At 40.9% G+C, this 17,273-nt stretch overlaps 1 protein-coding gene across 6 annotated transcripts in view; it reads right to left on the reverse strand.

Annotated features, from left to right (window-relative positions):
- LOC147032776 (transcription factor E2F8-like) overlaps positions 1–17,273 on the reverse strand; it is an 80,503-nt gene that overhangs the window by 46,380 nt on the left and 16,850 nt on the right. The gene's annotated exons all lie outside the window — the stretch shown is intronic.

The following is a 17,273-nucleotide window of genomic DNA, read 5'->3' on the forward strand; positions in this document are numbered from 1 at the left end:
AAAAGGTGCAAAATCAGATCCCTACAACTACAGACCAATCAGCCTGCTCCCAATCATTAGCAAGGTCATGGATTCCATCATCAAATCCTTCCTCTTTTCCAATGGCGTGATCATCAATTTGGATTCAGACGAGGTCAATCTACCCTGGATATGCTGCTTCTGCTTTCCCAACAATGGATGGAGGTCCTCAATGCCAGAGAGATCAGAGCCATTTCTTTAGACTTATCGCGTACTTTCAATACGGTGTGGCATCCCGCCCTGCTCACCAAACTCTCTTCTTACGGTATCCAATGCAATCTCCGCTCATGGCTCACGGATTTCCACTCCTGTTGCAGTCAACGTGTGGCCCTACATGGAATTCTCTCATCCCTCTTCAATCCAGGCTGGAGTTCCTCAAGGCAGTGTTATTGGCACTGTACTTTTTCTGGTTTTCATCACTGATCTCTCCAACTGTCTGGAAAATCCTCTATTTCTTTGCTGATGACTCCACCCTCTGTCATCCCTCAGATCAGCAAGCAGCAGCCTCTTCACTCTCTGCAGATCTGGATAAAATCACAAGCTGTACTAACCTGAAAAATGTCTTTCAATCCTGACAAATCTCATCCTCTCAGTGTGTCTCTCCGAAATAAGTCTCAAACCCCCACCCCCACCCCCCCCCCCAAAATCTACTTTCTAAACAATCCTCTTGAAGAAGTCCTTTCGTTCAAGCTTTTGGGTCTCACTATCTGCCATTATCTTTCCTGGGATAGCCACATTTCCAAGCTGGCCTCCAAAGCCAGTCGCCGACTGGGCATCCTTCGTCTTGCAAAGTCCTTCCTTAGTACACCTGAGCTTCCAACCACATACAAAGAAAGCTTTCACCCGCAGCCTGATGGAGTACTGCTCGCCCCTCTGGGCTGGTGCTCTCGCCTCATACCTTTCTCGGCTTCACGTTGTGGAAACCAAGGCATTTAGGACAACTGGTATCTCCCGCGATGAAGCTGTGTCTTTGGGTCTCACCACAGGCAGGTCATTGGTCTTTCTGTCTTCTGCAGTCTCCTCTGAGGCCTTGCCCCCCCCCCACCCTGCTGTCTGTCATCTGTCCCACCATATTTCCACAGGGCGCTCAAGGTCCACCAGCAACCCCCTTCTGGTGAAACTACTAAAATCAAGAATCGCTGCTCACCTTCACTCTTTCATTCCCTTTTTATTTCCCCCCTACCTCTGGAACAAACTCCCACACTTCAATCCTACTCTTCCATCCAAGTCTTCAAAACAGCTGTTCACCACCATCTCTTATCTCCCCCCCCCATCCAAAGCCATGATCTTTTTCCTCCTGTTAATCCACCTCAAACCAACCTCTTCCAAATTCCCCACTTTCCTTCTGAAAAGTCCCTTTAATGTCCATCTTGTTTATCTCGTGTACCCCACCCCTATCCCTTCCACAGTTCTCCCAACATCTCTGTTCCACATTGTTTTGTGCTTCCCTCTCCAATGCCTCACCTGCTGCTCCCTTTGTTATATGTTCTGTGTGTTAGGACTGAAACGAGCCTCAACATTGTATACAAAAAAAAATATATATATATATATATAATATTTTCTTTGGTTTCCAACATACATAAACTCAAACGAGATCTGTTGCCCTTGATAGTTTCCCAATTTGAAAAGGATTGATGCCGAGCATGATCCCCGAGGGAACGCACTGCAAATTTAAGCCCCCGAGCAGGGTTTGAGGACAATTTCCAACAGCCGCAGTTGTAAACCTCCCAAATCCAAACCACTCACTAACCCGACATGCTAGTGGTGAGAAAACTATCTATTATATGGTAAAGGGATGGGGAGAACAAGGAAGCAACACACTGATGGCTCTTTGTACATAGATTAATCCCTCCGTACCGACGGCTAACCTCCGTACCGGCGGTAACCTAACCCCTCAGACTATGAAGAGTAAGACAGGGATAGTCACAAGACTGAAAAAAACCTGCTCCCCATGTGATTGCGTGGAGAGGCGACCTCTGGCGTGATGGTTGCAGAGAGGGAGAGACTGGCCTCGGTGCCTCCGGCCAAGGCAACGTGGGCTTCTCCTTTCCCAAGGCTTGGAGTATAGTTTAGAAAAGAAATTAATTTTTTTTGAATCATTGTACAGGATTACCTAAAAAAAAAAAACGAAACCCACCTTGAGTCTAATATCTTTATCTTACTAATGACATCTTGTTTTTGTCAGTGATTGAAGAGTGAACCACAAGACAGACTGAAAGTTGGCAATGATTATTTCCTTTTTAAAGATACCACAGACAATTAGGCAGAAGACTTATTCTGTAGAGTTTTTCTTAAAACAGACTCAACAGGAAGACCCAAATCGAGTTTGACTTGCACTGCGCCCTGCAAGTCACCGATATTTGCCTGCGTCAAAAAAAAGCTCCGAGAAAAAGGCACTGTCACAATTCTCAACAGCAAAAGTGCTGGAGATGTCCTCAAGATGCAAGGTCTCCTGACATTGACCTTCTTCACGATTCAGTCGACAGAAGCCCAAAGAAAATCTCAGGCGTCAGAGTCAAGACCTTGGAATTTCACATGAATCAGTGGGAAGAATTCTCATCCACATTGTGAAACTGTATCCATGCACAATCCAGATGAAACACAAACCAATTACAGCCCATATTCAGAAAAGAGTGACAATGTGCCAGTGGTTTGCAGACTGGATTGAAGAAAGGCCTAACTTTATTGACAATGCCTGGTTTTCTGATGCCCATTTTCTTCTGGGGATGTCAACTGTAAGAAGTGGTATTCTGGAGATCAACACCCCCCACCCCCCAAACTGATCTTGTGCCCAAACGACCTCTGCACTTAGAAATATGCAATGCCTGTGTCAACATCAGAAAACATGGATTCTGTAGGTATTTCTGGTTTGAGAATGACACTTGGCAAGGCATTGACCATAAATACGAAACGTTACATCCAACTTATTGGGAAGTTGTGGAGTGCCCTCGGCAGTTGCAGGGGAGTTACAGAGAGGAACAATGTTTTCAACAGGATGGAGCAATTCCCAACACTTCAAACGATTCACTGAACTGGCTCAACATGCACTGTGGTGACGGTCATCAGTCGAAGACTTGCTGTTCAATGCACCCACACTCGCCCGATTTCCATCTTTGGGACTATCTGAAGGACGTCTACCACAATCCATTGAATAACTCAAAATCATCAATAAAATTCGCTTAATTACTGCAGCGGAATTCGTTGGTGATCAACCATTTTGTCTGTCAAATCCAAGTGTGCTTGCAGTGACATGATAAACATTTGGAGTTTGTCATTTAAGCAGTCTGTCCTGACCTATTCAAGGTAATCTGTGCCAAAAATGGTGTCATTTGGAGTGATAATTGAGGATTTTATATCAAGTAGTATGGGTTCTGTTTTTTTTTTGCAATCCTGTACAATTCCTCCATACCACTTTCTTTTCCCTCCCCTCTCACTGCCTTCCATTCTCCCTCCTCTCCTTGCCTTCCATTCTCCCTCCTCTCCTTGCCTTCCCTTCCCATCCCCTTTTGCTATCCTCCTCCAAAACCCCCTCCACCACCATGAAACTCTCCAGAGTTGAGGAGAGGAAGGGGTGGAGTGTCAAAGAATGTGCAAATTGGAAAATGAAAGCTAAAAAATAAAAAGTTGTCAGAACTGTTGCTCGGATCAATTCCGCAATTCTTCAGGTTCAGAGGTTCCAGAGCTTATCGTATGTGTGGAAATTAAACAAAGGCACGGCTTTTTTGACGATTGAAAGAAAACTCCCTTCCTTTCCTTCCTCACGCTTACCTCCTCCCAAAACCCGTCCACTCCTCCACGGACGTCTCTGGGTGGTGACCGGGCATTGTTTAGTCTGACCTGTTTAAATGTGCAGTTTTACCGTACCAAATTTTGTTAAATCCTGTACTAATGCTGGCATAAGGGGCCATTCCTCTCCTCCTCCCCAGCTTTCCCTCAAGTCCCCCTACCAAACACATGCCCAGAAGACTACCTTCCTCTCCCCACCATTCCCCTCTCCCATTCACCCCCTCCCAGAGTGCATAGCGACATGTGGTGAGACCTTGCTCTCCCCCACTTCCGAACTCCTCTTTCCTCTGCTTGGTACATATGAGAAATTGATAAGAAAACATGACAGATATTCTGATTTGACATTTAACACATGTATCACGATACCTACCGATCTATCGTATTATTAACCCTGCAATGTGATACCTATCATATTGTCACACCCCTGTTTAATGATCTATGCCTTGATAGATGCATGCAAATAAGCCCAGCTATGATGCCTCCAGGGTTTTTTAATTAGTGTTTGGGGGGGTGGGGGAAGTGAACAGAGATCTATTGGCTGAATCTGGGTCAAGGGATGTGAACAGAGTTTTGTTCAGGACTCAGATGTCCAATCACCATCTTCGATAATGGCTTGATCCTTCATCTTCCAGGTCTATCAGCATCCTTTCTTTTTTGCCAGAAAACATATCTACAGATATTATTGTTTAACAAAAATAAAAAATAAAAAAAACACCTAGTTTTATACTGCCAAGTTTATTTAGTTGACTCTTGGGTGTCTACAACCAATACAATTCCCTCATAAACTGTAAAACACCTGCTGTAATGGCAGTAACAATTTCACCTTTGACACGAAAGCAATCAAACAGGGTTCATACACCTTGGCCTATCTAAAATTCCAGTGTGCCCAGCAATTTCCAAGCCATTTTAACCTAAATGCTGCTGATCACAAGCTAAGCAGGTTTCAGCCATTTTAGGAAGAAAAAAAAAGTGTGATGTGGGTGGATGGAATGGGTATAAAGTTACTTTTTTGTTTTGGCCACGATCAGTTGATTAATTAAGAGAATTTCATTATGACTTGTCTGGAACACCTCCAGCCCACAGCGTGTCAAACAAATAAAAACATGTACATTGCATCCTATGCCATTTATTGCACTCCTTGCTTATATTGCAGCCAAGGTAAAGACGACGACGATACAAAATTCAACAAAATTTAATGGTGACCAAGAAGGCAGTGGCATGAACATCTGGAAGTACAAAGAAAGAATCAAAATGATTGTAAAACTTCACTTCCCCACCATATCTCCTCTTGGCAAAAGAGCTTTGGACCCTCTTTGTAGGCAACCAAGCCTAAAACTCTACTTCCATACACTACACTGCCTTTTTGGCAAATCCAGTGGCACTTGGCCACTCAGGAGGTCCCAAGGCTCTGGACTTGATTAGAGGCTCCATCTCCAACATGAGGTTAGAACCGTCTCCTGGACACATCTTGGGAATTTGACAGTCCAGCGTCCTGCTTTGCTTACCATGTATTCCAAGAGATAGATGGCTTTCAGAAGAATTTTGGCTAAGGATGGTTTGACAGGCCTACTATATGTAAAAAAGGGTGCTGAATCCAAAAACAGCAGTCTTATTGACCCTACTCAAGACAAAATGACCATTTTAACCCTTTTTGCCCATATATAACCATATTTGGTCAAATTATTTTGGGTAGGTGGGTTTAATCAGAATTTTGGGTAAGAATGATTTGACAAGCCTATTTTAGGTAAAAGAGTGTGCCGATTCCAAAACAAGCAGTCTTGTTGACCTCGCTCAAGACACAATGACCATTTTAACCCTTTCCGGTCAAATTATGACGATATTTGGTCAATTTCTATTGGTCCGCGTTTGGATGTTCTGAAGGTGTGCACATCGTTTGAATTGTATCACATAATATTATGTTCTGTTCATGATAATCATGACATAAATATATAATGAAGAAGTAACCAATTGGCCAATCGCTTTGTTCAGTTTTTGGCCACCAGTGGTCAAAAGTTTGAAATTCCATGTTTGCATAGTCTTTTCGAGCAGTGTGCAAAATCAACAATGATGTTAAGACTAATTGTTTTAATTTGTATTTTCATTTTCTGTTTGCAGGTGGCAGCACCTCCTTGAGTGGCTCAGATGATATAGCATGTGCTTTCGGCCTACATCTTTCTGTGCAGCTGATAAGACAGTTCATGTTTTTGGGACATGCTCCGTGAGGAACTACCAAGGAAGTTAATCCTCATCATGGCTGATGGTGGAGAGGTGCCGTTGCAGTGTGTGTTGCATGTTGGTGATACAGAGCATGATGGTGATGCAGTGACTCATTTTACTAAACAGACATGGGAAACAGCAGGCGACATCGCTCAATCCAGAATTCAATATCAGAAGAGATCAAAGTACCTCGTTATATGTGAATCCATTAACTTTGAAGCTGAACCACTGCCTCATTATGGATTTCATAGTGACCGTTACAGCAAATTCACGGCTTATCAGACACAGTCAAAAGAAAAGAAAATATTTTCTGATGAACATGTTACTGTTGAAACACGATCTATGGTGGAACACCCCCAATGGCAACTACCTCAACTACTGGTGTGCTGAAGAAAAATTGTATTTTCTGCAATGGTCCAGACCGTAAGCATTTCCCCAGTGGTTTTGAAACTATACAAGCACAGGACAGTATTTTAAATGCTGCAAGGCAACTGAACGACAAAGATTTCCTTCGTGAATATGAGCACATCGACTTCATAGCCGAGGAAGTCAATGACCACAACACAAGCAGAGCAAGGTATATTGCTAAAGGTACCAAGGTTCAAATAAAAGAAAAAGGTTCAACGTACGCACAGAGACGAGAATCTGCTTTCTTAAGAATAATTTCATATATAGACTCCGAAATATTTCTGAAAGAAATTTCAAAGAAATTGGTTGATGTCAATCAAACCGACATTGAATTTCTCAAAGAAGAGGAGGGGAGGGAAGACCCTACCTCTGAACCATACAATGTTTTGTCCAAAATCAAAGCACATTATGGCAGCAAGCTTCAGGTTGATCAAGAAAGTAAAAAAACAAGGGACCTATCTCTCTATCACAAAGGATGCTATGGACAATGAAATAAAGAATGTAGCTTTGTTCCTCAGGGGGAAGATCCAGAAGCTCCGAGAGAATAAACTCCCAAATCCAATCACAGTATAAGCAATCCATGATGGTCAGTCTATATAGAAATATCAGAGTTCTATAGGATTCTGTACACCGGCTCAAAAGATGACGCCAGTGAGAGAGTGGAGCGGTATATTGAATCGTCAGCTGAGGATGATATCTACAAAACTACTAATGGAACAGTGAAGCCATCGAAACGCATGCTGCTGGGCATGGGTTTGAAGAGTATTACTGGCTCCAGGAAGGTTCAGGAAATTATTAATCACTTCAGCCAATGTATAGATATCATTCTGCAGAAGAATACGAGACCCAAATTGCCGCTGATATTATTGAGAAGAACCGAGTTCTTCCTGATGGCCTGCATGCAAGCAAAGGACTAAGCACAAACACAGATTGGGACAACCATGATGAATCAATGTATCATGACACACAGGGCATCTGTGTCCATAATGAAGTTCCAGTTATATCAACACCAACAGCAACAATGAAAACATCTTCTACAAGCTCGGAATCAATCACAGTAGCAAGCTCATCAACTACAGAGAATACACTTCCTATTTCTATGAACAAACGAAGCAAGAGAAGTCTTGAAATACCAAATCCAGAACTCGAACCAGTGAGAAAGAAAATGAAGATATCAAATTTTTTCCTTTGAGATACAAACAATGGACAAGCCTGTTTGTAGAACACAATGAGGCACCAGAGTACGAATGCTCACACGTGGAGGCAGATACCAGCCTAGTATACCATCTCAGCATGCTGTCAAAAGCAATACCAAGACAGAATGTTGTTGTCCGTGCAACAGACACTGATATCATGGTCATTCTCCTGTATCATTCAAGACAACTCAAGGCCAATGTCTGGATGGACCTTGGACATTCGAGTGATAACACGAGAAGGTATGTCCATATTACTGCGCTAGCAAACCACCTCGGCCCAGTTGTTTGCAAGGCACTACCAGGTTATCATGCTCTGACAGGATGCGACTACATGTCGCCCTTCTTCAGGAAGGGAAAGGTGAAACCATTGAAGAAAGCTCAGAAGAGTGCTCTCCATCTCGAAGGCATCAGCATGCTTGGAGAGACAACCGCCTTTGATGATGACGACAGCCTTGTAGAAAGATATGTGTGTTCACTCTATGGTCAGGGAGCATTATCATCCGTGAATGACGCCAGATTGAAAATCTTCCTACAGAAATACAAACCGACAGATCCAGACAGTCCATTGGAGAAAATAAAGGGACTTGATGCAGGCATGTTCCCACCCTGCAAAAATGTTCGATGCAAAAATTGGCACGGTGCAATTGCGTGGCATATCTCTGGAAGCACGCACATCTAAGAGATCCACGAGAGAACACTCAACCAACAGATCACGGCTGGAAAGAGGTCAATGGAGATTTTGTACCACTCTGGTTTACCGGCAGTCAGATGCCAACTATTCTTTCTAAAACCATGGAACCAGAAGATGTCACAGATGGAGATGAGGATGATGATGACAATGATTGTATTACTGATGATGATTCAGAGGATGAAGAAGACAGTGATGATGATGATAATGGAAATGACTAATTGAATGTGGTAAATTGAAAGGGTAAATGGAAAGCTTTCAAATATCAATATTTGAAATATTGATATTTCCCAGAACAATATTCAACACTGGGGCCTATTCATATTTGGCCAAAAATAGTTATTTTGTCTTACATAGGGTCAATAAGACTGCTTTTTGGTAATCAGCACCCTGTTTTACCTAAAATAGGCTTGTCAAATCATCTTTACCTAAAATTCTGATTAAACCCACTATTTGACGGAATAAGGGAATATTTGGCCAAAAAGGGTTAAGATTGTCATTTTGTCTCGATTGAGGTCAATAAGACGGTTTTATTTGGAATCAGCACCCTTTTTTTACATAAAGTAGGCTTGTCAAATCAGCCTTACCTAAAATTCTGATTAAACCCACCTACCCAACGTAATTTGACCAAATATGGTCATATTTGGTCAAAAAGGGGTTAAAATGGTCATTTCGTCTTGAGTGGGGTCAATAAGACTGCTTTTTTTGGATTCAGCACCCTTTTTTACATAGAGTAGGCCTATCAAACCATCCTTACCCAAAATTCTGATTAAAGCCATCTATCTCCTCGGGTAATGCTCTCTGCCTGTGGCATGGAAGCCCGCATTAATTCCTGGATTTCTGACTTATTCCACTCATGCAGGCAACCTGTTGCCATAAATGGAACTCTCCTCATCCTCATCTACGAGTGGAACCTGGCGTTCCCCAAGATAATGTTTTGGGCCCAGTCTTATTCCTCACGTATATAACTGAAATCTTCGTTGCTCTGCAAAAACTCTTCCTTTTTGCAGATGACCGCATTGTATTGTACAGCACCCTATATACCTCTGCTCGGCAGATAGGAGCTGCGTCTGTTGATCTGGAAATGATTAGACATTGGTCTGATAAATGTAACATGTCAGTCAATCCTAAAATCTCATTTTCTCACCCTGTTGTATGGGGAGAATCAAACAAACCCACCTATTTTCTGGATTATCCACTGGAAAAGGTTCAGTCTCTTGAAGTTCGTCTCACCTTCAGTCATGACCTTTCCTGGATTGACGGAATAGCAAAGCTGGCCTCCAAAGCCAGTCACACACTTGAGTCTTTCCTATCCTCCGTTGTTCAAGTCTTTCCTTGGAAATTCAGAGCTACTCACAATCAACAAGGTCTACATATTAGTTGGTCATTGGAGTAATGCTCTCCATTATGGGTTAGCATCCCATCACCACATATCTCTCTATCTCTCTCTCATTCTGTGGAATGTAAAACTGTCAGAAGTATTGCAATCTCTTCTGATAAGGTCGATGTTCTCTGTTTTCTACCATCTCTAATGATATTTCTCCCCCCCCCCCCCCGTTTTCCTTTCTGTGACCCTCCCCATGTACTCCAGGATGCATGCATTTTCCCAGTAAAGTTTCCCAAATCCAGTCTGACAGCACACCTCATCCTTTACTTCTCAATTATCCAGTCTATGGAGCCACGTTCCAGCGGCAGTTGTGCCTCACTCTTCGCTCCATTTGGTTCCAGCAAGCAGTGCACTGCCATCACATGTCATCCCCAATTATGAGCCATGATTTTTATTACACCGACCCCCCCCCCCCCATGAACTTTTCCATTTTACTTGCCAGTTTGAGAGTTTCCTCTCCTCTCCTGTTATTTTGTTAATTTATTCCTTTCGTGTTTGTCTCACTGTCAGTTCTACCTTGCTCTTCCATGAGCCTCATTCCTGTAAAGAGAGAAAAAAATAATAATAATGAAGAGGTGCAACACCAAGACAATGTGTTGACGGACAACCGGTTCTCATCACGCGGTGTACTGACATGCACTCAAAGCTGTATGATAACCATGAATCTATCATGAATGTTAACAAACAAAATAAAGAGGGGGTGGAAACACAAAAAAAAGGGGCGACTTGCACATCCATAGAAAACCAAACTTTGAGGAGTTTTAATACAAATGTTTTATTCTATGTAACAAGTGGAATTGGAATAAACCACAAGAATAAGAATTAAACCTTGTTTGTTTTCTCTTCTTCCATATTTCATTATACTTAGCTTAACATGTTATATCACAGAACCATTCAAAGTTGTACATTTTTGCACTGGAGCCTTTCCTAATTATACTCTCCACATACAAGGTGTATTTTTGGACCACAGTGAACCCTTGTTTGACGAGTGGGTTCGGGTGGCGGTCACGTTTCCTCTCACCTATAAACTCACACATGTACTGGAGAGGTTTACCAGACCAATCCTTGTTCGCAGTGCAAAACCAGAGCATTCACTACATCATATGTTTTCTGTGTATTTCTTTATTTTGTGGTTTCCGGACTCGCTACCATCATGTCTGCCCAGTGATGCTGCACGCTCGTCTGACCAAACTAATCCAAAACCTCCAATTTGTGTCAGACACATCACTTTCCTCAACATTTTTTGCATTTGGTTCACCATTAGCAGCAGTTTTCCTCTTGGGAGCCATGGTTAAAGAGATTGGTACAGTACAGTATTGTACACGCTGTGTAACTACCACCGGCACCGCAGCAGACCCACTGATTTACAATGGTTGGACCACGCTATATGTGGACCCCATGTATTCCCGGGTCATAAAGTGTGACCTGCTTCAACATTCACGCTTCGCGTATTCGTGTTTTTTTAAATTTATTTTTGATTTTTAAACACTTCAGGACTGGTCTCCTATATCCCCCTGGGAAAATGGAAATCGGTCAACATCACAGCATTACATAAATAAGGTGCAAAAACGGATCCCCTTAACTATAGCCCAATAGTCAACAAGGTTATGGAATCCATCATGATAGTTGACATAAAATCATTCCTTTTCTCCAACAGCCTCATCTCAGATCATCAATTCGGATTCAAACCTGGTCACGTCACCTGGGACATTCTCCTCCAACTCTTCCAACAATGGTGGAGGCCCTCAATATCAGGGCCATCTCTCTGGACATATCTCGAGCTTTTGATAGTCTGGCGTCTTGCCTTGCTCTCCAAACTGTCTGCCAATGGAATCCAAAGCCAACTCCACTCTTGGATTACCGACGTCATCCTCTCTCGTCAAAGTCTGGCTCTCAATGGAACCCTTTCATCTCCTCTCCCTGTCAAGGCTGGAGTACCCCAAATTATTCCTAATCTTCATCAATGATCTCAAATTCTGGAAAATCTTCTATCTCTTTGCCGATGACTGCACATCTTTCTGACCGACAGGCAGCACTCTCTTCCCTCAGATCTTGACAAAAATCAAAAACTGGTCAAAACACAATTTTGCTTTATGTATCCATATTTTGCATTCTCCCTTACCCCTCATCATTACCTGCCTGACTACTTTCTCCCTCCGCCCTGCTGTTTCCACTTGCTCTGTGTAATCGCTCTTCCAAGAGCCTCGACCATGTTTGAAAATATATATACACACATACAGTCATGCACCACGTTTCGGTCGACGGACCGCATATACGACGGTGGTCTCATAAGATTATAATGGAGCTGAAAAATTGCTATAGCCTCGTGATGTCGCAGTGCTGCCAGTCGTACAACACATAAAATTATGTACAGTACATAATACTTGCTAATGATAATAAACAACTATGTTACTGGTTTATGTATTTACTATACTGTACTTTTTATCGTTATCTTTAATGTGTACTCTTTCTCCTTATATATAAAAAAAGGTTTACGAGATTTAATCTCGTGTTTTGTTCATCATAGCCCCGAAGCATTCATCAAAAAGTTAAAAAATATATATTCAAGTTTATAAAGTAAAAAAGTTACAGTAAGCTTAGGTCAATTTATTATTGAAGAAAGAAAAATATTTTTTAAATTAATTTAGTGTAGCCTAAGTGTAGTGTTTATAAAATCTACAGTAGTGTACAGCAATGTCCTAGGCCTTCACATTCACTCAACACTCACTCACCGACTCGCCCAGAGCAACTTCCAGTCCTGCAAGCTCCATTCATGGAAAGTGCCCTCCCTATACAGGTGTACTATTTTTTAAAAATCTTTTATACCGTATTTTTACTGTACCTTTTCTGTTTAGATACACAAATGCTGACCATTTTGTTAAAATTTCCTACAGTATTCAGTACAGTAACATGCTGTACAGGTTTGTAGGCTAGGAGCAATAGGCTATACCATATAGGTTTGTGGAAGTACGCTCGATGATGTTTGCACTGACGATATTGCTTAACGACGCATTTCTCAGAACGTATCCCCGTCGTTAAGTGGCGCATGACACACACACACATATATACATATATATATATATACATACATATATATATATATATATATATACATACATATATATATATATACATACATACATACATACACATACATATATATATATATATATATATACATATATATATATATATATATACATACACATACATATATATATATATACATATATATATACATACACATACATATATATATATATATATACATACATATATATATATATATATATATACATACATTATATATATATATATATATACATACATTATATATATATATATACACATACATTATATATATATATATACATACATACATTATATATATATATATACATACATACATACATACATATATATATATATATATATACATACATATATATATACATATATATACATACATATATACATATTTACATATATACATACATATATACGTATATATATATATATATACATATATATACATACACACACACACACACACACACACACACACACACACACACACACACACACACACACACACACACACACACACACACACACACACACACACACACACACACTACCGGTCAAAAGTTTCAGAACAACCCCATTTTTCCTGTTTTTACTGAAATTTAAGCTGTTCAAGTCTCGTGAATAACCTGAAATTGTATAAAGCTGAGCGGTAAACTGCCAGAGGTTTAAAAAAAAAGGCTAGGTCACCAAAAACTGAAAAATAATGTAAATTTCAGAGATGTTAAAAAAGGCCCTTTTCAGGGAACAAGTAATGGATTAGCAACTGCAGCAATGGAAGTAAATTAAGCCTTGAAATTTGATGCAAACAATTCCTGTAGGTGTCCCAACTTTTGTTGATTGTTTTTATCCAGACAGGGTTTGTAACTAGTGTTGGAACAGACTGTATTGCTGCACCCTCTGAAGCATTATTTGGACAATACTGCACTGCAGGAAGTAGTATATTGCCATCATAATGGTGAGAAAGACATTTAACAAAGGAAGACAGACAGACCATTATAACCATTAAAGTAGTTCTGATTAGATTAAAGTAGTGTAGGTCTTTCCTTTCGAGAAATTGTAAAGCAAACGAAGGTGTCAGTGAGTACAGTTTCCTACACCATCGAAAGGCATTTGGAAACTGGAGGAAACTCTGACAGGAAGAGGTCTGGCAGACCCAAAGCCACAACACAATCAGAAGACAAGTTTCTGAGAGTCAACAGCTTGCATGATAGGTGGCTTACAGGACAGCAGCTTCAAGCACAGCTTAATACTGGTCGAAGTAAGGAAGTCTCAGTTTCAACTGTGAAGAAAAGACTTCGTGCTGCAGGTTTGACAGATCGAGTGGCAGTAAGAAAGCCATTGCTAAGATGGCAAAATAAGAAAAAGAGGTTTGCCTGGGCCATGAAGCACCGCCAGTGGACTACTGAAAACTGGAAGAAGGTCCTATGGACCGATGAATCAAAATTTGAAATCTTTGGTTCATCACGCAGGGTTTTTGTATGCAGTCGAGTCGACGAAAGGATGGTTCCTCAGTGTGACACTAACTGTCAAACATGGGAGGAGCAAGCGTGATGATCTGGGGCTCTTTTGCTGGATCCAGAGTCGGCGACTTGCAGTGTGACTGGCACCCTGAACCAAAAGGGCTACCACAGAATTTTGCAGCACCATGCTATACCCTCTAGTCTATGCCTCGTTGGTCAGGGGGTTCATCCTACAGCAAGATAACTACCCAAAACCTACCTCCAGGCTTTATCAGAACTACTGTAGAAGAAAGGAACAAGACGGTAGGCTTCAAATCATGAAATGGCCTGCACAGTCTCCAGACTTATACCCCATCGAGCTGGTTTGGGATGAACTGGACAGAAGGGTGAAAGCAAAGCAACCTACAAGTGCAACATATTTGTGGGAACTTCTGCAACAGTGTTGGGAAGAACTTTCCGAACAATATTTGATTTCCATTGGAGAAAGAATGCCACGAGTATGTTTGGCTGTTTTATCTGCAAAAGGTGGCTACTTTGATGAGTCAAAAATTTAGATTAAATTTTGTTCAACAAAATGATTCCATGATTTTCTTTTTTATCTGCAATTGTTTATTAACCTCCGCCATCGAAGATTGATGGAGGTTACTGTTTTCACCCGTCTGTTTGTTTGTTTGTGAACAGTATTACGGAAAAAACTCCTGGACGGATTTCGATGAAACTTGGTGGGGGGATTAGGTATGGTCCAAGGATCATGCCATTAGATTTTGGACTTGGTCCAAAAAAAAAAAAAAAAAATTTTTGCAACTTTCAAAAAAATAATAATAATTTGAATTTTTTTTGCATTTCTGCATGTTTTAAGTGATTTCCAACCCCAAAAAAATTTGTTAGAGAAAAAAAAATAAATTTGCAACTTTTTTTTCAAAAAAATTTCGATTTTTTTGGCATTTCGACATGCGCGTCGATCTAGTTTAGTTTATTCAATCGTGGTTCAGTGGAGTCTGATCCGTTTTGACCTACAATGAATAGGATATCAGGTTCACTTAATTGACCCAGCAGTATTGGCGGCGGAGGTTTTGCACTCTACCGAGTGCTCCCCCTCTAGTTTGTTTTCTGCTTTAATTTCAGAGTACATCGAAACATGAAATTGCTTAAATTCAAGTAAAAACAGGAAAAATTGGGGTGTTCTAAAACTTTGACTGGTAGTGTATACACACACACACATTCATTTTTTAAACAATGCTCCAACATTCGCAGCATTTTCAGGAACATACCCCCCACAAATATAGAGACCTTCCTGTGTATATAAAAGCAAATCCCCTAACTTGATGATTTCGCAAGGCACAGGTCGAGTTCCATAACATGAATTGCTGCACAACCTGTTCGTAAAAGCGTCGCGTCTCACAAATGCATTGTCGCTGCCATGCCAAGCACGAGTTAGGTGTGGTTGCAGTCAGGAAAGATTAAAAAATAATAATAATAAATAAAGATTTGGACCATCATATATCCTTGACCTTCAACATTTAAGAAGTGTGTGTAAATTAAGAAAATGTGTCCCATCTACAATCTATCCATAAAACTCAACATCATGAAAAATCAGAGGAAAATTCTTCAAGTTATGATGCAACAAGGTGTTTTTTGTTAATTAGGTCACAATCCAGAAAAAGTAGATTAAGGACACTAATCAAATATCAGGTGCATAACTACAGTGTAGGTACACTATTAGGATGGAAGGCCAAGTGGTTGACATTCCACATTGGCAAAATTGAACGATGACAAAAAAAAAGTTTTGGTTCCCCCCCCTCTCCCCCTTTCAGACCGCCATTTCACCATTTGACTTTGACCTTTAACTCGAAGGGGTATGATGCAAATTAAGCGTAAATGTGCCATGCTCTTGGCTATCGAGAGAGGGCAGCTTTGTTTTGATTGGACAAACCTTGTCCGAAAAGGCGAAAAAAGTCTGAGGTCATGACCTTAAAATTAGGTCAAGGTCAAAAGTAAACCCCACGTCATATTCCCATTATTGATGCAAAATTTAATTCCAAAAGTTCCAGCCGGATCCGAGATACAGCTCAGAAAGTCAGAAAAAAAACAAACGTCATAATAAGAGGATAAGTAAATAAATAAATAAACTAAATGGTGGTTGAGTACTCCGAGTCGTCTATGAAACTTTGAGGTATCATTAAAAACTGGGGGCACCAATTGTATGAAACCCCCCCCCCCACAACAGGTATAAGACTGCAGCCATTACAATATTGGTATAAAAGTCCTCGTTTGGAGGATTAAAACACAGCAATGCATCCAGGGTTAGCACTCGACCCTCTCCTTTTAGATGGACGAACCTAGTGCAGGCGACATAACTCGATGTAATTCTGAACGTCAGAAACCAAAATAAAGATCTGTTCGGCTTTCCCAGGGGACGGCCCCACAAGGACTATCCCTCACTAAATCGGTGCCTGACAGGGTGGAAGATTTGACCTTGAGTCTACCCACAGGTCGACCAACAATAACTTTGCTTATCCTCATCTAATGGACTGCCACACCACTTTTGCATGTGTACCACCGGGAACATTTAATGTCCACTGCCTCGCATACATGCTAATTATCCACAGTATTACCTCCTTTTTGTAGATTATCAAGAGCAAGACATGGGGACATAATTCTAAAGGAAAATCTGCATCATTCTTCTCTAGGATTATGTACCATTATTTCTGAGGACCCAAATAAAAACAGATTAAAAAACAAAACATTGTTCATCCTGCAGGAGCATGTGGTCCATTTGAGCAAAAAATAAATAAATAAATTTTAAAAAAGGCAAAGATTATTTTGAAACCATGAAAAAGTCATGGCGTTTCATCCCTTTTCCAGGGTTTTTTGGGGGTGGGGAGGAAGCCCCGGCAGAAATCCATGCTTTCAAGCCCTTGAATACGAGATATAATCCAAAGATTTCAAAGCCATATGTACAAAAGGTGTTTTTCCACAACCACCCCCACCTCCCCTAATTTGTCAAACTGTGTTGTCCCCTCAAT

This window comes from Eptatretus burgeri, chromosome 2 (assembly GCF_056783735.1).
Source record: "Eptatretus burgeri isolate ZD-2024b chromosome 2, Ebu_testis_v1, whole genome shotgun sequence".
Classification (NCBI taxonomy): Eukaryota; Metazoa; Chordata; class Myxini; order Myxiniformes; family Myxinidae; genus Eptatretus; species Eptatretus burgeri.